Raw genomic sequence first — 22047 nt, 5'->3', positions numbered from 1 at the left:
TATCTTCAAAAATATTGTCCAGAAGACTGATTCTTCCTCTTTCAACTGTGGAATAACAATCACTTGATATTTATTTTTATATATTTTTTGCAGGTTAGGCATTAGTGATCACAAAGAAAAAGCCTTTTTTTGATTAATTATTTATTTAATTAATTAATAATTTCAATTAACTGTCTTTACAGTTGAAAACTATTATAGTGTTGACTATAGAAAGATTTTCTCTTACGAAGATTTATTATTAATACTCTGTGAGAGAACTTCAGAAAACTGAACTGGTTTAAATTGTCATAATGTTCATAATAACATGGACATACATTTTTTTACTTTTAAAACTGCCATAACATATTTTTCTATAATTTTACCTTTGTTTCATAAAAAATTCTCTGTTTATTTCTTAGCTACTATGCTGGAACTACTATTATAATTTCATCATGAAGGATTAAAATATTTTTTGCTTTATCTACAGCAAATCTTGATACAGTTATTGTGCTCTTTCCTGGTACTTAAGAAATAATTTTTGAGCAAATAAAATACAAAAATTCATATTAATTAGTAAATTTTTACTTATTTTAAATAATTTTTCTGCTCTATATTACATGTGTTCTGAGTCTATTCTCCTAGATATTTGCCCATACACACAGGTTGTCTATTCAGTTAAAAAAAAAAAAAAAAAACCAACTAAAAAAATCACAGTCTTTGAAAAATTGAAGCTTGGGCATTTTTACAATTTCCTTCACAATGTCTGCAGCTGTTTTCAAAATGCATTTACCACCTTTTGCATTTTAAAAGTCTTTGAAATCTTTGCTATGCATATTACTAAAAAGTATTGGGAGCTTTTTATTTTGAACGTGCTGCATAAATGCGAATTGGTATTGCTTGAGCTCAGTTACACATGCCTCTCTTTTCAGACAGGGGAAATGAAGACACTTTTGGAAAAGAGGCTTTAGATTCAGCACTCATCAAATCTCCCCCTGAGAAGCAAATCCTGTCAAATTTGCATAAATCACTATCAGTCCTTGGTTCTTTTCTTTTCCTTTACCAAATACAAAAGAAAAAGTGTTCCAGCAGTGATCTCAATGTAGGAGCTGATTGGTGTCCACTTCAATTTTTTGAGGCAGAACTTTCATTTCCCTTCAAAAGACTTCAAAGCTTCGACCTGTCCTGCCTAAAGCCCAAAGAAAACCTCTTTGCAGTACCGCCCGCTTAGCTGGGAAGCTTCCTTTTCTACAGCCCCAAGAGCAGCTCAGAAAATGTTTCCATGTTCCAATCCTGCATGCTGCCCATCAAAACTCAGCAATACACCTAGCAGCATTCATAGGCACCAAGCATTTCCTGTATACAGAAGAGATAATGAAATTTGTCCAGAAATGTTCCTGGGTCACATGTAAAACTAAAGATCTCTGTAAATAAAATTCTGTCCTTTTTTTGCCTTTAAGAGAAAAGATTTAAAATAAACCTAAATGGATTTTTTCTTATTTCAGGTTTGCAAGGCAGTGAGATCTTCAGAAAATCCAAAAGACACTTGTAGGAAGATTTGTGGATAGGTTTACATCAAGAAGGGATTTATTTTGACTGAATTCTACAGTGAAAACAAAGATCAATTAAAAGTTTCATTATTTTGTGTTTTAGTAAAGGACTGGTTTGTTGACTGAGCCTTTCTTTCATTCTGGCAATGAAAGAATGAATTTTGTAATATTACTTTGAAATAAGGAATGGATGGTCTCCCTGTCTGGATGTACCAATATTTTGGCCTTGACACAGCCAACAGTAGCCATAAGAAAGAAAAAGGTCGAGTAAGATATTGCTGTCAACCTATCCAGCTGATTTCAGACACACATCTAAACCCACTAAACACCCCTGCAGCACAATTTTCTGGGCTAAAATGCAGCTACAAATTATCTACAGACCCAGACTCACTCAGATTTCTACAACAGAAGCTTTGTACCTTCACTCAGCTGTAGCTCTTTAATCATGTCTTTTTTTGCAAGCTAAATTTAAAAGCAATAAAACACAAATTAAATAAAACTAAATTTTATACTATGCTGTTTGCCTGGCAAATCTTCTGAAAGAAATATTTGAAAGTTTACCAAATAGATCAAGTAATGATATTTTCCAGACTCTGGTTTTATCATCATGTAGTTTAAGCAATGATAGATGGCTTTCAGCCATTATTGGTCAGATAAGTACCAGTTAAAGGACGGGAGGATTGTGGTGGTGATATTTCTGACATTGGTTTAGTTCTAGTCTAAGCTGATCTGTGTCTCTTGTGATGGTTTTCAGTTGTTGAAACACTGCTTCATTTGTTCTCCTTCTGCTGGTAAAAACAGATGGGTTCAGATCTTCTACACACAAAGGAAAGACTGTGTCTGAGGGCAAAGTGAAGCCCATGTGACCTCACAAATGAGTTTATATGGTCCTTGACATATAAGAATACACATTTTATATTTTCTCATAAAAAACATTTCAAAAACTGCATGAGACATATTAAAGTTGCAGATGTGCCAAAGAAAAGAGACTTGGACTTTGTGTGTGTCCTTTGCACACACAATGTAAGATTTCTTTGAATTTTTCCAAGTCCCACATTAAAAAATAGATTAATCTGTGATGATACCTAATAATTTTAACAGACAACACCAGTATTTGACAGTCTTCCATAGAATACATAGATGCAGCTTTTTTTTTTTTTTTCAGAAATTTTGGTATTTATGCTACAGTTTTTTGAGTTAATATTAAGAACAGGATGATACTAGTACATAAGTTCTCATCCCACTCCAAAAAGAATGAGTGCTCTGGGTGTGATTCCAAATATACCTCTCTCTTGGGTTTCTTTTGTATTTACTTAAATTACAATGAGCCATAATAGTGCATATTTTCCCTAGAACTTGGCTGTGTCTCAGGTCTCTCTGATGGCTCCTTCTCTATTCTGCTTCCCTACCCACTGGCACTACTGAAGTCCCTTAACTCAGACACTGAAATCAAGTGTCAGTGAAAAGTTAATTTCACAAACATGTTGAGATAAGGGTTTTCTTTATCAAGTAAGATCCTCCCAGCAAATAAATGAAGGTATTGTTGAAGTTCTGGCTCCTTCTACAATACATTAAAGCAAGACACAAAAAAAGACTATTGCCTTTTAGGCAAAAGGTGTTACTTATACCTGGTCACAGAGAAAGTTTTCTGCCAGTTGGCTGTTTAAATTCTGGAATTATAACATTATGCTAAATTTTTTAATTCTGAATTCAGATGCAAATTCTAATCCTGATTTGGTTTTATATGAGTCTGAATGTATTCCAGAGTTTGCACACCCATATTCTATGGCTATAAAGAGTGAATATCTATATTAAAAGAAGAAGAAATTATCCTTCCAGGAAGCAACAATGGCATGTATAGGAGTAATTTGTTTTGTTCTAGCATCTTCTGTTATTGTCAGGAACAAGGCTCCAGATCTATGTTTACAACCAACTATTACAGTGTATGTCATAGTATTTCCAAGAACCTCATCCACTTAGAGATTGTTTTGAAGGAGAGATTATTTGGTGCCTTTTGGAGCCAACTATATTAACTGCCTTATTATTCAAACTTTGTTTTCAACCATCTGAGATCATATTTATAAGAGGGAGACATATTAACTAGTATTGAGATGCCACTCCCTGGAAATATTAACTCATCCCTGGAGATTAAATCTTCTAAAATATAAAATCTATTGTAGCAGATCCTGACCTGCACCATCATTCTTTCTTGGGGTGGGAAAAGGCAAAAGTATTAATAGTTTATCTTCTTTAATGAGTGAATTAGGAATGCGTTTTAGAAATTTCTTTATTTTTGTTCAGAAAACAATTCCTTAAAAAAAGAAAAAGAAAATTGAAAAGAGGAAAAAGTAACTAAAAAAAATAAAAAAGCAAAAGAGGAAAAAGGAAAAGTAGAAAGAGACTTTCTTACATTAGAGATTAATAAATTTTCCTGCATTAAATAGACAATGATTAAATATATGGACAAAATTTAGGTTATCTCTAAAAAAATTTTGAAAATCCAGGCAGAAATTTTCTCTAGACTTGTAACACTTCAAAAATTAGATTCTTGCTGAAATTTACTGGTTTATTTCTGTTCTTCATTTGTTGCCACTTAGTGACCTAAGAAAACTGATTTAATATTATATGCAGATCCAAGTCATCCACAATATGGGGCAAATGCAAGTTTTCACTTTTCAAAAGTAAAAAAAAGTTGAATTAAGATTTGGATCCTAATATTGCTCACATTGTAACCCAGATATGATCTGCTCATCTATTTGAAAGTAGTGTTAAATATTAGAATAGGTGGAAACGCTCTCTTCATGGTAGTGAAATTGTCAACAATACTCACAAAGTGTGCTCTTCTATTACAGTTTTAGACATTTTTACATATTCACAGTATCATGAACAGTTACTTCACTGGGGTTCATTTAACTTATGAAACACTCAGGAAGAGCTCAGTGAAGCCATGGCTTCAGCAGTGTGGGAATCCATAAAATCCGAGAGTTTTGGGAAAGCTGAAAAAGGCAGGCCTCAGAGACAGCAGAACTGTGATTAGAGCTAAGCAGTAGCCATGAGATAGGTCAGCAGAAAAATTATGTAAAATGTAGAAAAGCAAGGACAAATAGAACAATGGTCTGCGTATTAACACTTGTCTAGAATAACTCCCTAAGCAAAAAAAAAAATTATCTAGCAATATATTAGGAAGTTTTAAGCTTAATAATGGAGCTCTGTGCATTGTGTTTTAAGGCTTATAAACAGGTATTGTATTTGAAATAAGCAAACATTGTTTTAATCAAAGGTACGTGTGCTTACAGTGGTTGGATGGAACTACTGTCAATAAGCTTTTGCTTTGTGTGATTGGTCAAAGAACTTATAAAGTAAGTTGTAACATTAAGTCCTTGGTCTGCTACCTGGGATGTGAGCTGATGGCATCTTCCCATTGTCATAACCATGTAATGAGACTGATGCTGAAAAATAAAACAGCTCAAGGCACGTTCCTAGCAGTCCTGTCCTGTTCATGACGTGTACACAGCCCCTGGCCAGCAGTAGAGCAGGAGGGCTCCCAGAGTGAATCCTGCCCATCCTGCCTGGGACCCAGCTGGCACAGCCAGCCCGGCTGGGCTGCCAGCGCTCTGCCCAGTACCCAGCTGCAGGATCAAAGCGCGCTGCTCATGCATTCCACCCTCACAAGTCTCGTTCTTCCAGCGCTGGAGATGAGCTCTGCCATCCTTCAGAGCAAGGAAAACCAAGGTTGATTCGTTTATTTGCCCAGGGCCACACAGCAAGCTGGCGATGGAGTGGCGCGGCCGGAGCGCGGCGGCGAGCACGCCGTGCTGCTGCAGTGGTCAGGCCACGCGCCAGTACAAGCCGAGACATTCTAGGATAAATTGGCAGTACGCGCTCTGAGAAGTTTTCCTCCATTTATTTTATTATGTAGTGAGTGATACAGCAAAATCCCCTGTCTTAAAAGGATATAAAATAACCATACGCATTCGCTGAAAATTTATATCGTTGAATGCCAGCCCGAAGAAATTGAAGCTGGAACAAAAAAAAATTAATAAAGTAACAAGATAAATCAACATTCTGACACATTTTTAAGCATTTTAAATGTACACATAAACTTTATAAAAACGGTCAACAAACCATTTAGCTGATAGGTGGCATAGCAAAGAAATTTTATTTTTAAAACTCCTCAATAGAGAAGGAAGAGACTGAAGGAATTTTGACATGGTGATTAGCTTGTAGGATGAAAACAATCCATTGATATCTATTCCACGTGTTAGCCTCTGGCCCTTAGGGAGGCAATATGACTTTTCAACTTGAAGAAAACATTATTTAAAAAAAAACAAAAAAAAGTACTTGAAAATTTTCCCCAGAAAATCTGCTTAATGCTGGCAGTATTAAGTCATGGGCATAGCTCTGTGACTTGGGACTCTTGGAGCATTGAGCAAAAACTTGAAACCAGGCCGCTGTGTCCCTGGTGACAGAATCAGTGTAATGTTACAGGAATGCTCATGTTTTTTGACACAGGGAACACTTCAGCAGTTGATCCCTGCTCATTTTCTCTCCCCATTCTTCTTTCCTTTGGAGAAATATAATTTATTTAATTAGAATAAATGGGCTATGCTAAGTATTTGAACCAAATCTGGGATGTAGCAATATTTGGATGTGCCCTCAACCACAAACTCAGCATGCCCATGCCTCTACAATGTTGACTTTGGACTCTTGAGAGCCCAAGCACAACTGGGGCACTTGGGGCTGGACAACTGGATAAGAAGAAGAAATCTGTAGGCCAAGGAACTTGACCAAATATTGTGTTCCAAAAGGCAGCTCTGTACACAAAGAACAAGGGGAGCAGTAGCTTATTCAAGAGGCTCAACACAAAACAGATGGTTAGATTTCAACAGAGCAAATGACTGATGGGTAGTTACAGCAGACAGACACCCTCAGAAGACTGAGACCCCAAAACTGATATATTTAATACCGTAATATCTTACAAGACTTAACCTTCTGCAGCCAATTTGAGTGTTTCACTATGTTAATTGACAAGCAATGTTTCCTCATGGAAATATGACCTGTTTCTAAAAACAGCTTCTGGGGTTTTTAAACACAGTGTCACAGGTCAGATTTTGCCACTTGTGGTTTAGTTTGTGAGGTTTTGGTTTCCTTTTTATTTTCAAATAAATATAAAAGAATAGAATTAACCTAAAAGTTTTCAGACTCTTCTATGAGATCTTTCCTACTTCCAGGCAAGTTTCCTGCCCTAGGAGGAATCTTTTCCTCTAAAATTTAGACAATTAATGTCTCTTGACTGGATGCACTGTTCTTATTTTCCCATTCCTGAGAATCACCTCACTATGTCCCTTTGGTACAGAGGAAGAAAAGTAAACAAGTGAGCTGTAAAGAATAAAAATTAGAGGTACAACTTTGGCTTCTGATGACAGGAGTGATGAGATTTTTCATTTTGTCAAATTTATAACAAATTCTAGAATCGTGCTTTTTGGAGACAGAATAGAACTCTAAACTATTGAGTCTAAATTTCCTTTTGCTTCCGGTAAAGTGCAAATTCTAGGCTGTAGCAGGTTTTTCTGTTTTGTTTTGCTATAATTTTATTCCCCTGGTAATCCCAGAAGCAGGACAAGAATTAATTTCAAACAAGGATCTTTATTGTTTGCATAGCTCAATACTCTGTTTAATTACAAAAACATGTCAGTTGGTTTTTAAATTTAATTTTCTTTGAGAAAATTATGGTTCAAATTAAGGGGAAAAATGTTTTTTCAAAACTCAACAGTTTGGTAAAACCTTAAACTGCTTTTCTTTATGTTGTCTAAAGTTTTGAAGAAAATGCAAATGACACCAGCTGGGGAGTTTTGGGGCTTTTTTACAGAATCAAAGACCTAAATCAGTCATTGATTATGGTCAATTGAGCCCAGACAAGTAGCAGAGGATGAATTTTCTAATCACATGTTAATATATGTATTTATTTAATCCACTATGTATGAAATTTTTCTGGACATGAAGGTCAACAGTTATTAGTCACCAAAATTTCATTGACAGCTCAGGCTTCCATATTGCAATGAGAAGTGTGTAGATTCTCACCAAAGAAGAGAAACAAATGTAGAGCAAGGAAGAAGGGGTTAGTCAGCTTTCTTTAAGAAATAATAATGAAAATTAAAGTGGAAATAATCTGCAAATTTAGTTCACAGACCTAAAAGTGAGGATGTGTTAAAAAAATACCAAAGATTCAGCCAAACCTTTGGTCTCACAAGAAACAACATTCACTGGAAGAAGGATTTTGCAAGATGGATTTCCACGTGATCTATGTTGCCACTTGTTGCAGATCACTGGAAGGTCTCCTACTGGGAGGAAAAAAAGCTCTGAAACCTCAGAATAATCTTGAACTTTAACAGAAATTATCTGATTTGAAAATTCAGCCTAGAATACTTTATATCTTAGTGGTCTTTCTAAACGTTGTTGTCTTCCAATCCTGAAGAAATAACTTCAATTTGTTACCAGCATTTTAACAGAAGAACCAATGAGATTTTTCATCAGTGCCTATGCTAATTGCAGCTTTTCCAACTGTGATGCACTGACAACAAAGGGAGAGATATCCATAGGCTTAAACTGTCTTTTGCTTTTTGATGATCATAGAAAATATTCTCTTATGATTCAGGAAGAAACAAAAACATTTGAAAATAACTGTTATCTGGGCACACAAAATCTCTGTATTTTTACAAGTCCAATAAAACTCAGCTACATACTGACCTAATATACAGAACTCCATCAAAGCAAAAAATTATCAAATAAGGCAGAAAATAATGTAGCTCTAAGTGTTGCCCTCAGAAAACATCTCTCATTTCATCCAATCACCTCATTTTAGTATTTGATTTTCATATTTTCCAAAATATTTTATATCCCAGAAATAAATTGTCTACAGTGGATGTAATCTACCACAATCCAAAGTCTAAAGTTTCCATTTGACATATTAGAAGGAACAAAAACTTCTGTAAACCATGATGTGTATAATCCATTCATCTGAATATTTTATGGTGTTTTTCAGAAATATAACATTTAATAAATGGAACAAAAATAAATTAAAGCAAATCTTGAAAGATATACAGCACAATTAATTTCATGTAGATTTTGAAAACATGAAATTTACCATATCCAGTGATTCACTAGGCATAAATCTTTTGTACTTGAAAGTCAAGTATTCTAGATTTGAAATCTCAAATCTGCTGGAGAGTGGGAGTTTCCTCTTTGATCTCTAAGGGGCCTGAATTTTACTCTAGGCACATTTTCTCTTTTAAAAGCACAATTCACATGGAATTATTTGAGTGGAAAATTGTATTGAAGCTCATTCATTGTCTGTTTCTGTCTTTAGACACATACCACATATTGTAAACCTGAAATGGTACCAAAGAGACGCTCATTTGAATGAAAGGATTTCTTGACTTCCGAGGGTCTGTGACACAAAATCAAATCTTCTATTCACACATGTTTATGATATTCAGGAAATGAATCACTTAGATATCTTCACCAAATAATGTACTTGAAAATATATAGTTTATTTCAGAAATGAAAATAAGCTGCCTTCTATGAGAGTATTTTATCATAAGGAATACTTAGGGACTTTATTTGAAAAATATCCTAATAGAAATAGAAAATAGAAATCATGGAATAACTACTTTGGTCATATCTGACAATTATTCTCACTGAAATATTTCTGAATTCTGCATTCTAGCTTCTTCAACTAGGGAAATAAATGTGAAGGTGATAATCTTTAAATAATTTACTCATTGTATGTATCCACATTTACTTGATAAGTGTTTAACCAAATAGGCTGGAGGCACAATTTCTGAAGAACCAATATTAGGCCCTGGCTCAGCTGTGGGGCTTAAATACATGCTTTCTGCAAAAAATGTGAGATATGCATGCCTGAAAAATAAGAGTATTGCTGTCAGCATCCTTTCTTGCATCTCAAATTAGATGTATTCCCAAACCTTTGTTAAAACCTGTGTTTTATGGTTAACTGTTCAAAACCCAATTTTTAAAGGATGAAGCCTGACATGAAGAACATCACTTTGTTTCTTTCAACTTCTCTGAGCAATCTGAGAATTCCTTCATGAGCTTTGCTTTCCTTGGTGACCTGAGATGACTTGAATTAACTATGATGCACTATGTGGAAAACATTGTCTCAAATCTGTCCTTCCCCACTTCTCACTTTTAATTTATTGGCCACCCACCCCTCTCTTTTCTTTTTGTTCTTGTCCAAATTTTCCTATTTCCAGCATATGTTTTAAGATTAAAAAACTCTTGTTTGGCAGACAGTATAAGCGCTGTACCTCAACAGATGTTTTTAGTGTCAGTGCAAGAAGCGGCCACACGCTGATGCGGTTCTGCTTGGCACCATTTCTTGTCTGGAGAGACTGACACTGCATGAATATATTCATTTTACTGCTGAGTTCTTTTTTGTCATTTTTTTTCCTCCTTTCCACTCTCATGACACTGTGGTAAATTTGGTGTTTCTGTGACTTGTTCCCTCTTTGCATATGACTTTGTTTTATAAGTCATCCAAGTCTTGTTTTTGAAGATGCCAATGACCTGAATTTACCTTTGAGCACCTCTCCCTTTCCTTTAACTGTGTTACCAGGAATATGCTTTCAGGTTAACTTGTAGCCTTTACCAACTGTTTTCATGTGTCTCAATATCACAATTTCTCTCCAAAGTATTGCTATGCAGGCACATGTATCAAAATAGTTAGGACCTCAGTAAGTACAATCCACAAGTTCAACAGGTTTTTTTATTTACTCAGCTGGTCATGTTCTTGTACGAATGAGGTTTTTTTCAAGCAGTATTTGAAACAGGGGACAGGTTATGTAAGGGCATAATAAAAATATGGCTTTTGTGAAGGCAAAAGCATGATCCAAGAGAGACTCTTTCTAAATCTCCTTCCGTCTCCTAATCCGAATGGATTTTTCTGGCTTTCAGATGACAGGGGAGGTTCTTCTGTGCAAATTCATGCCAGGTAACAGCTGAAAATGAGAACTGGAAAAGTGGACAAGAAAAAAAAAGTGAAGCTAAACATTATGAATTTAGAGTGCTTGCTGGCCATAAAAATCTCTTCTGGCTAAGTGTTAGCAAATGGTGCCATATGAGACACCACAACATTTCCCTCAGCTTGCGAAAGGCCATAATTGTGGTGCTCTAGATAATCTCATGTGGTAACTGCTTTTAAAAATTGACCCTTTAATGGCAAATCTCTGTCCCATATATTTTCTTTATTTCACCTTTATACAAAAAGTGAAGCATAAGATACAAGAAAAACAAAGAAAAACCAAGTTATGGGGCACTCAGTTTTCAAAGTACAAGAATATCTGTCACATGCACGGCCTCCCTATGAGGATGCTTGATGAACAGCTCTCCAGAGTTCAGAAATGGCTTTTCCAGCTGAGTCCATCAGCTAGCAACAGCGCTCTGCTATGTCCTCTACTAGTAATCTGTTGCCTTTCCTACCACTCACAGAAGGAATATATTCTTTTGGGCCACCTTTGAGAAAATGGAGAACTGGTGTGTAAACCCACTCAAACCATGAGGGGAAGGGTGTTGTGACCAGTGCTGTCCACTTTCTAGTTTAAGCTTCTAACTGCTAAGCTGCTGCTCAAAGCACAGATCTGTAGTACTGGGCTTGTTTAAAGAGTGAGCCCTGCTAAGAGATGCATGGATCCTTTCAAAGGCAGCATCCAGAAGTGAATACACTCCTTGTACTCCCAAGAACTCACCTTCATTTTTTGCTCTTCTTTTTTTTGCTAACCATCTCCTGGAGCTGCTTATCCAGAAAATGGCTGTGAGCTGCCTGCTGGGCTTGGGCCCCTATACAGAACTTTTGTACCAATCTCATCTCTTTGGAGCTCATTCCAGAAGCCAGCACATGAGGCTGCTGGACAATGGCTGTGGAGGAAATGATGCTGCTGTTTGGAAGGAGCATTGTAGGGAGCAACTCCAAGAGGCAGCCTCACTGCTCATTTTGCTTTTCACTTGCTATAGATTCCTGCTGGACTCCCTAGGCCTTCTTCTCTCGGTTTAGTACAAGTAGCTGAAGATGTTAATTCACAAGCTGAGGGAGATGGAGCTCAGCCTGACCTTAGGTAGCACTTAGTGGAGGATCATACCTCTACTGCAGCTGGCACAAACACACAAGCTTTTAGTGTCAAAGGTACAAGTCTCATTCTTCCGGCTGCTTTTGTTGCAAACAAATATTTATTTTGGAGAAAGCAGGGGAAATCCAATTCTCTAGTTGTGGTTTCGATTCCTTTTGTCTGCAGCATGTTCTGCTAGGGAAGTGATGCACAGCAGTTTCTTTTTCAAATTTGCTTCTGGCTCAGAAAGAAGGTGGGTGCCAGGGCAGTTTAGTAACCTTTTGTATAACTCAGCCCTTCAACCACTGCAGTGGCTTCCTTTTTCTCTGTTCTTGCTGGGGGACAGACCCTGGGAGGTCCTGACTAACTTTGGATTTGTCCGAGAAATCCAGGTCTTGAATTTAAGATTCTAAACATAGCACAGAAAAGCATCACAAAATCTTTCTTATCTATGATGCAAAAAAGGAGACAGCCATAAAACTGGGGTTAAGGTGAAGCAAGTTTCCTAAGGGCACTGGAAGAAGGCAAGCAACAGGAAAATTAACACAAGCAGTCGACAAGGGCTCCCTCATGCTAAGAGTCAAACCCTGAACTACCAGGTATCACTTGAAAATATAGGATCTTTATGAAATATTTATACCCATGATGCAGCAGGTGTCAGAGTTTTTCACCCCAGTAGCAAGCATAGCTGCCTTATTGCTACTAATTAAGCAAATGTCAGCATGAAAAGCAAGTTCAGAAAAAAAATTGCCTCTAGATCCCAGTAGTTGCAAGTGGTTACTTGCTAATGACTAACAGTGATGATTAGTGATATTCATTCATGTGGTAGACTTTGAAAGCAAGAAGTGAGATTTAGCATCCCTGGCTAATGCTTTCCCAAAAGCAGTATGATGGCCCATTCAATGTGCTAATAGTTCTGTTAGCATTTCTGACAAGCAGATTTTGAAAAGGAAGAGAGGCAACTTACCATCAAATGGATGTACTACACAAATACAGTCATGCCATGGAAGAAGGTAGGGAAAATATCCCCTTCTCTACCATGTAATTTTTCTTTCTATATTATTTTCCCTTCCACTCTTTTGTCTGGAGGAAAAGGTTATTCTTTGTCTTTCTTTATGTCCTCTGCAAGCAGAAAATCTCTACACATACTTAGAAGAAAATGTCTTACTTTTAAATAAGCTGGTTTTCTATTTCATAGTGGTTGCACACATGTATATTGACACAACATGAGCCCAGAGGAAGGCTGCATATTTACCCCAGAGAGGTAATGGAAGTTCTTCATACCAATAAAAATTGTAAGAACACTGCCAAGTGCAGCACCATTCCCAGCTGCTCCCGGATGGCCAAGGATCTCATGAAATTGAAAAGAGCACCACAGGCATGCTCATCAGATGACAGGGAAGGTGAAATTTCTCAGCATTACCACCCACTTAGCTGAAGAGCTAGTGGCATTCTCTCCAATCATGGGTGCAGTCCTGACTGCAGTCTCAAAACAGGCTATGACAACCTCTCATCTGTATGAATAGTCTGCACACAAAGATGATAACATCTCCAGATCGTTAAGCTGCTGACAGAAAGAGCCTCAGAAAACACCTGGAATTTCTTATCCTGTCAGAAATCAGAAATAAGAAGAGAAACAAGAAATAAGGTAGAGCTTTACTAGCACTCAATGTGTGGAGGAAAGACATGAATAATTGACAAAATTTAAGTTTCTGACTGAGATGGAATTCTGACCCAGAAATGAGGATAGCTCTTGAAAGAAACTTCCCATGAAGAATGGATATGATAGAAAAACATTGTCTTATCCTTCCAAAGGAAGCACTGTTCAATAATAAACACATCTTTGACAGATATGTCAGTGAGGAAGTTGCTGCAGGTTCACAGAAAGGATGTAAGTGAAGGTCATTAGCACCACCTTCAAGTTTTACTCAATTAATCAATTATGAAAAGGCACACTAGTCTTTTCAATAATATCCAGGGCTTGACTTGTTCCTGGAGAAAGATAAAAGATAACAAAACAGCCACAGAAGCAGAACATGTCAAGCTGGTGTCTGAAAGAATTGTAAGTATTCATCCTGATACACTCCACATATTTCTAGGAATGAAATTTAGGCAGTTATCACTAAGGGCCAAGGACTCCTTTTCTTCTGCTCTTTCTGAAGCCTATCAAAAGACCCAGCAGCAATGCAGAAAGGCATTGTCTCTGCTGAAGAATGAGCTTCCAACAGACATTCTGCCCACCCATGGTTGTTTGCATCCATTGCCTCTCATAAAATGCACTTTTTATTCAGAGGAGAAACAAAGGAACTTCTGCTGGTACTGAAATCTTGGTTTGGATCTTGGGGCTAATGAGGGAAATGTGGTCTTAACACATCAATTCAGACAGTTGGTGCAGGAGACAGATGCCCAAAGGGTTGAGGACACTCACCATGTCAGTGGTGAAGGGCCTGGGTTTGTGTCATGTCCCAGCAATCGTGACAACGCAGAGATTGCTTCCAACCACTTGGCACTATCCCAAAAGATTGTGTACTCACACTGTCTATAAAGACTGCATTACTCACAGTGGACTTGGTACTGTGACAACAGTGACACAGTCAACCTGCTAGGACCCAGACATCTCCTGGAATAAAGACATAGAATATGGTAAGTACCTTTTTTCTTGGAATTACTTTCCTGGCAAATTTAACTGGTGCCTTGATTCTGGGGTTAACAGCCAAAAAAAACAAGGATGAGTGCAACAAAGTTTTTCAGGGTGAAGGAATCTTCTCAAGCCCTACCAAATTTTGCTGGACAAAATCTTCTGTTGAAGTAGGATGACACAACCTGACCAAGCATATGTGGGTTTCAAAGACCCAAACAAGGTCAAAGCAAGAACACTGGCAGAGATAATTCTGAAGATTAGGATCTCCCATCCTGTAAGATTGAGGCTTGAAAGGTGGACACTAGAAAAGTCTGGAATATGCATTTGTCCTAAACAAAAAGGACTGGTGTACATCTTGTACACCAGTAAGTAGAAGCCAGAAGTAATTCTGTCACTTTCTTGAGAAGATCCAAATAAAAAATGGAGAACGGATATAAATATGCAGAAGCTGTACATAGCTCCCCAGGGGAAATGAAGAATAGTTCAGGGTTTACCAAAAGAAGTCTAACCCATAATCACACACTGAAAGCTGTCAAAAAGTAAAGAACTCCAGCACAATTGTGTCACTGAGAAGGGAAACATTATGAGACTTTTCTCGTTATATATATGTGCATAAATCACAAAGCTCACACGCCAAAGTGCTAAAGGAATAAAATATGGTGTCTCAAGAGACAGGCGTATGCATATGCTCTGTGTGATGCATATGTTGGTTAACACTTAAAGCCAGGAGATACTTATACATCTATTCTTATAAAGACCATACTTTCTCAATAGATACAGTTTTTTAAAACTAGTGGAACTTGCAATTTTTCTTTACAAAGGTGTAACAAAAAATCAGATTTGGCCTTAATCCTCAAACAGACAAGAGAAATTTTAATATTCATCCTATGAAAAGAGCAAACAATGGCTTTGTAAATTCTAAGAGTCTTAGTTTATATTACTGTGACTTGGAAACCTAATTTTTAAAAATTAGGTGATGTTGGAGGTCATGATCTCCCAAATATTGAAGCACTTGTTTATAGTTTGGTGTTTAATAACCAAGACCATTGAACTCTTTTTGCTCTAAATTAAGCACTTGGATCTTCACCAAATTGCAGAATGCTGCTCCAGACAAGCTCTATCCCAGCTCTGATGACAGTTTAAATTGCTTTATACTTTTAAGACATTCATTATTTGAAATACTAGAAATTAACTGAAAAAGGTGATTAATTACTAACATGAAACAAAGCCTCAGACAGGTATTAATTTAGTTTTGTCAAGCAAATCACAGATTTTTGTTTCATATTTACTTCTCTCTTTTGCTATCTGCTTTTACTTTAGATTTATGGGATATACACAACACAAGTGTTTTTGAAGCACTCTTTATTAAGCCGTTCCCAGTGTGACTGATGAATGCCAACCCATATAAATGATGTTATGGTACTGGACTGTGGTTACCATATTCAACTGTGGACGTACTAAAAATAGGCACTTGTCTTCCCCTTTAGTTACTTGAGTCATTCACATCAATAAAAAAGAAGGCCACTTGTTTGGGTGCCTTTAGTTAAGTGACTAAATTGAGACCCCATGTGGCATACATATTACAAAATAACATTAGCCAGTTCCTTAATAGGTTCCCATGAAAGCCAATGGGAATTTAGCCATGGAATTCAAAGGGGACAGACTGCACCCAACTATTGGATTGTGTAATAGCTTTTATTTTGATGTTCAGTTTTTGGTACTTTTTCTCAGTAAAAAGATTAAAAACACAAGTTAATAAATCTTCTAATTAAACCACTTACCAATATTACAACATTAGTGTTGGGATAAGAACAAGCAAAAAGAAAGGCAATTATAAAATAGGAAAGGAAACAAGGGGAGAAAATGCGACAAGTAGGTGGACTCTGGATTTGTCTGTCACTTTGGCTCCCTGTCTCTCTCCAAGGTGTCTTTTGAGGGACCAGGCTAGGCAGCACATTTCAAAGGTGTTGACAAGCCTGGCAGATCAGCCATTTGAATTTGTCCCTCAGCAACAATGCCAGGCAGCTGTAAATGCCTCAAACATGCTCTGCTTCATGATGATTCCAGGATTATGGATAGGTTTTCACCTGAAGTCCAGCATGAACTCCCTGCTAAGAGGCTCAAACTTCTTAAACAGTGAACACTTTCAGTCTACAGGACACAAGCCTAGCCTCTTTTCTAAGGTTAAAAGGGGCAGAAATCTTTTAAAAGTTGGAAAAGCACTTCAGAAAGTAAAAAAGAGAAATGTGAAAGAGATACCACTCATGCACTTTTCTTTCAAGAGGATGTATGCTCAGAAATCCCTTCAATAGTTTGGAAGACTTCCATCATTAATTTGGAGGCATGTTACAAGTTTTGTCCTAGTGCAGATGATAGACAGTTCCATACAATATAGAGCAATAATAATAATAAATTACATCTATTTTTAACAATGTTTTGGGAACATTTCCCAAAATGCCCTTTTGGTGCTTGAACAGCCCTCTCCCCACAAAGTAAATGGTCTCTCCTTTTACTACCTGAGCTCAGGGTCAGATTATGAATGGAATCTGCAGTGGAATGGTATATCTGGCAATGCCATGGACACTGATGGACAGCACCTGCCCCTCCAACCCCCTGAGAGGCTATGAGGGCTCACACAGGCGTGCTGCTCTCTGTATCACTTGAGGTGTGACCAGAAACACTTGACACTTCAGTTCCTTTTCCTTATAGCCTGACTTCCCTGAGTTACTTGGTTTGCAGTGAAAAAACAGAAGGGACTAAAATGACTGAAAAACAGACTAGATTTTTTAATATCTTCATACACTAAAAAAGGTGGGAGGGGGTTTGCCTATATTTTCAGCATTACAAACCTGCAGAAGGAAAAATGAGACTGGCTCAATACCAAAAACTTTTAATTTGTAGTTGTGAATATTGCACAGTTCACTCTGAACCATCGAAATAAATGAAGTTTTGTCATTGGTTTCACTGGAAACTGGCACCAAGCCTTCATTTGGTAATTTCAAGTCAGTTTTACAGCTGTGAGCCAATGCACAAAGCATATGGTTTCTGATGCGTTACAAGTTAGAACTGCCTAATGAACATCGTCTTAGAAGATCACTTTCTTTTTATGTATAATTTATTGTGTCTTCATCAGTGAAACCAATTCAAAGCACAAATGCAAAGGAAATATATTGGTGTTGAAGTTAGAACTACAACAGAATATACAGTAGTAAATGTGCAAAACATTTTATCTTTCTACAGTGGTTCCAATGGAAACCTTCAAAAAACTGAAGAGTCTGGTATAAACAAATACTGTCTCCTTTCAGCAGGCTTTGGAAAGCTAAGAAACCTGGGAAAATTAGTGTTTCAACTCATTTTTAGTTAAAAAAGAAAAAAAAGCCTGAAGCGTCATCCCCTTCAGGATTAAATAAAATCAAAATGGATGTTTAGGTCAATAACTCAGGGGAAAAAATATTGCTACTCTGGACAGTATCAAAAGAATTTAAATTTTATACTACTCTTTTTCACTGTCACTTTGCTGCATTCCCAGCAAGTGCCAAAACAGAAACCTCATCCAAATAATCAAAACCACTAATTGTTCTGGAATACACATGGCTGACTGATAATAAGAAATACTTTTATCTTATTATTTATTTCATGGCCAAATTATTAACTTGCAGTTTGCTACATATAATTCAGTTTGGGAATAAAATTCTCTCTGGATATAATATTTCCAAACTGCTGCCAAACTGGTCATTTAAAGTCATCTCACTGTTCAATCTGAGTAGAATTTAAAATAAACAACGGGGGTTTTGTGTACATACAAATATGGGTGGGGAGAGTAATATTAACAGAGTATCTCTTATCCTTCCTAGTTACGCTTCTTGTGTTTGTCTAAGCAGCTTCTTGCCAACCTTAAAATTCATTAATATGGGAAATACTGAGCTCATTGGCTGCAACACCTCCATTTTAGAAATCAGACTACTACTATCCACCACATGTTCTGGCACAAACCCAGGTTCCTCTCTCCCTGTTCATTCTGCTTCTCCCTCAGCCTCATTAAAGCCTCACAAAACAACCTATGGAAATAAGAGTTTCAGAAAAGTCATTTCAAGGATCGTGTCAAACTGCTTCATGGCCAGAGCCATAGCAGGGAAGGACAGAACTCCATGGAGGCCATGGGGGCTCTGAATGAGTGCAGGCATGTTCCCACATGGAAGAGATTACAGAATTGGAGAAGGAAGCCAAGCAATTTGTTCATCTTTCACATGATCATGTATTTTGCATATGTTGTGGAGCAATGTACCTTTCAGTTGGGACCGGTTATGTTATGCTGAAGTTCATCTTATGTAACGCTGATCAGTTGGACCACAGATGCTGATTTAAGTGGGCCTTTAGGAGCTGACCTTCTTGCCCTGAGTGATTACAGAACCAAGAGCAAAGCGTGCACCAGGGGTAAAATAAATCAAGAACTGAAGGACAGCAGTTTATACAGGGCTCTATATGGACTCTTCATCCCAAACGTCTCCGTTTTTCTTTGCCCTCTGAGCAGATTTTTGATTACTGCAGCCAGACTCCAGGTTTTCTTAGAGTTCTGCCAGAAACAAGGGCTGGGGCATGTTTATTTCTGAGGGCTAATCCAAGAAAGGGGAGACGTTCAGCCAGCTAGAAGGCGCTAGAATCCAAGGGAATGAAAGAAGACATGGGGAAGGTTCATAAATCCATAGTTTTAAAAACATAAATGGACCTGTCAGTAATTGTTCCTACAGACATAGAGACTTGGAATGGGGAGGGAGGTTAATGGGGTGAATGCCCAGGTGGAAAAGGATTTGAATGTAGACAGAAATAGGGAACTTACAGATGAGTATCCAGGCCACAGTGGAGGAGAAAGCTTCAAGACATAATCTCAGGAGTCTGGGGTGACCTGGCAAAGAAAAAGCAACAATAGTACTGGAGTAAACTGATCATGAATGGAAAGGCCTTGGTACATAGAGATCAGGGAAGATGAGATTGCTGGCTGGGTGATATCTGCTGGGATACAGGTTTGGGGGATTTAAGGATTTGGAAACTTGGATTGAGCTAGCAGAGGACCCTTGTGCAGTTTCCCAATTTGGCATCAAGGATATAACAACAGCATGATGCTTTCACCACAGTAAAACACTGTCACACCTACTGATACCCAGTATTTCCCTCTTCCTTCCCCTCCCAATGAGGAGCTCTGCAAGCACATTTTCTCAAGACCTTTTTTCACTGATGGAAATACTAAATTACAGTAATAAGTAGAGTTTAAAACATCCAGAAATATGGAAAACCACTGAATATTTCCACAGAGTTGCACTGTGCCTGAGGAGGGTTATGAACCACTAAAAGAAAAATGGTCAACATTGCAGTCATGCTCTTTACTTTCAGTGGAGTTGAAGCATTTGACATTCTAGCAGAAAAAAATGGAAGACCCACAAAATCCTGAAACAATTTTGAAATGCACATTTAAACATTAGGAAAAGAATGAACGGTTCAATGAGTGAGAGTTAGTCTGGGGAATCATCTTTGTCATCAGGAGCTACCCAAATTTCCAGTGCCAGACAATACATGGTATAAAAACTGCACAATACTGTTACTACATGAGAGCTATAATTTATCCTGGATAAGTGTTAAACCACGAACCTGGTAGGTGGTAGGGGGAAAATAGCACCTTAGGCAAGAAGAAGGCAGTTTGCTCTACAGGAAAGTTTGAGGCAGCTCCTTGACTTGAGGGAGCTCCTCCCAGAGGAAGAGCTTCTCCTTGAGCAAAGGAAGGAAGTGGACAGCTTCTCTGGGGGTAGGTGGTCACACATGGCACAGGTTTGTAAGAGATTACCTGGAGCAGGAGGGAACGTGGCTGCTGCAGGGGGAACAGAGCACCTGCTTGCTCTGGAAGGATGAGAGGTTGTGAGGCTGCTTGGCCTGTGGAGCAAAGGTACAGGGCCATAGGTTTCCAGAGGGGACAGGACAGGTGAGTTGTGCTGATCTGCAGGAGTTTGGGTGTTGGAAACTCCCAGCTCTACAGAGATGGGGCAACAGAGAGGTGTTTTACAAGATTTTATTCCATTATCAGTCTCGTAGCAGGGTGAGACACAAGAGATATAAAACTCAATGCTATTCTATCAGAAGCCAACCTATTTCCTGGTCATAAATGTTTTTCTGCCTATTAGCTTTTGCCACACAATGCTGCTAACACTTCTAACACCAATCATCTATTATTTAACCCCACGTGGTCTTGCTTCAATGCATCTTTCACAGTTCTAATTCTCCAAAATATCTGGTTTTTATGTAAGGCCATAGTTTGAAACTTGTTTCTAGTTCAATCTCTCTCTCACAGCATCATCTCTATTCCATAGCCTTTCTAAGTCAGCACACCTTATCTCAGAGTTTACATACAGAGGTACAAGACTGTGTGGGCTTTCAGTCAGGTTTTGAGAACCCTTTACAAATTTATTTCTCACATTTGGTGACACATCTGTTTGGTTCACACCAAATTCTAGTTCTATTTGTGTAACTGGGCCACCTGACTTTTGATATCAGCTCTAGCCTTTGAGTAACCTTTGAGCCCTGGCTGCTAAACATGACAGTGAGTGCTTGGTGCAATCCTAAAAAGTAACGGTGCACACTTGCCATAAGCATCTTGTTCTGCCAACTTCTTGTACACTAGTGTCATTTCAGCATGGTGGGTGGTGGGAACTCAGTGAAACTTTTGGAATTAGAGATGTTTGAATTCAGAAATAAATCTGTTTCTCTTCTTTTTGTTCTCATCATTTTCAGCTAGATATAGATCTGTCTAGACAGAGTGAAGCTATATTAATAACTCCATTATTATTGCTATAGCTAACAAAACATTCTAAGTGCTTTAAAAATAGTTCTCATTAGTGGGAAGAAATTTCATGTCCAAGATCTGGCTGAGATGTCCTTCTCATGCTGCCTAAGTAAAGGAAGGCAATGACTGTCCTCCCACTCCTCTCTGGATGTATCCTAGGAAAGCCCTTTAGAGTTTGTGATTTATCCCTACACCAGTAAGAATTAACAGCTTCTTCTTACAGCAGCTGGGCTTTTATTGTCAGTGTTCATTTTGAGGACAATTTTGCATTGTTTATTTTGTTTTGCTTCAGCTGAAAAAGCAACTGGCTATCTAATTCCAGAACAAAACTAACTGTGGTGAGGAATTCTGAAAATACTACATAGGAATCCATTTAAATCAAATGGAGTTAGGAAAGCAGCATTTTTGTAGCCTACTTTTAGGATCTTGTAGAACATGCTCAATTCACATTCAGACAGCCTGGATGAAGGTATTAATTCAAGTTTAAATTTTGGTGGTGAAAGTTTAGCTGTTGTACAGCTAAATGACACGATCCTTGAAATAGCCTAAGTATTCAGGCTGAACATCAGATTTTTAAAAACTGCATCACTTTTATCAAAACACAAAAATCAAAGAACAATAATTTTTCTCCATAATTGCGTTAGTTTGTGTTTAAACTAGTTCATTTTAATCCAAAATAAGAACAGAAAACTTGGAAGCAATATGAAGCAAGCTGATTTATGCTCAGATGTAATGGCAAAATCCACATTTGCCTGCATTCTCTATTCTTTCTCTAGTACAGCTTCATGAAGCTTATCTTGCAATATAAAAACTGCAAATGTATCAATCTTTGAGAAGCTGCAGGTGACAGAAATGGCAGCCATTTATGCTATATGAACTGAAATTTTCTGACTTTAGCTATTTTTTCTAGTGGAAAATATCACATTTATT

At 37.6% G+C, this 22047-nt stretch overlaps 1 long non-coding RNA gene across 1 annotated transcript in view; it reads right to left on the bottom strand.

Annotated features, from left to right (window-relative positions):
* Window positions 1–5437: 5437 nt before the first annotated feature.
* The window catches only part of LOC139589767 (uncharacterized), a 184239-nt gene continuing 167629 nt past the window's right edge, over window positions 5438–22047 (bottom strand). Inside the window, exons 10-11 of the long non-coding RNA XR_011679125.1 lie at window positions 19126–19191; window positions 5438–10556 (exon numbers count right to left, since the gene is read on the bottom strand). This is a non-coding gene — a long non-coding RNA (uncharacterized lncRNA). The remainder of the gene's footprint in view (window positions 10557–19125; window positions 19192–22047) is intronic.

This window comes from Agelaius tricolor, unplaced genomic scaffold (assembly GCF_023055355.1).
Source record: "Agelaius tricolor isolate 1412-34295 unplaced genomic scaffold, bAgeTri1.0.p SCAF_5, whole genome shotgun sequence".
NCBI lineage: Eukaryota > Metazoa > Chordata > Aves > Passeriformes > Icteridae > Agelaius > Agelaius tricolor.
This window is presented reverse-complemented; position numbering and strand designations above follow the sequence as displayed.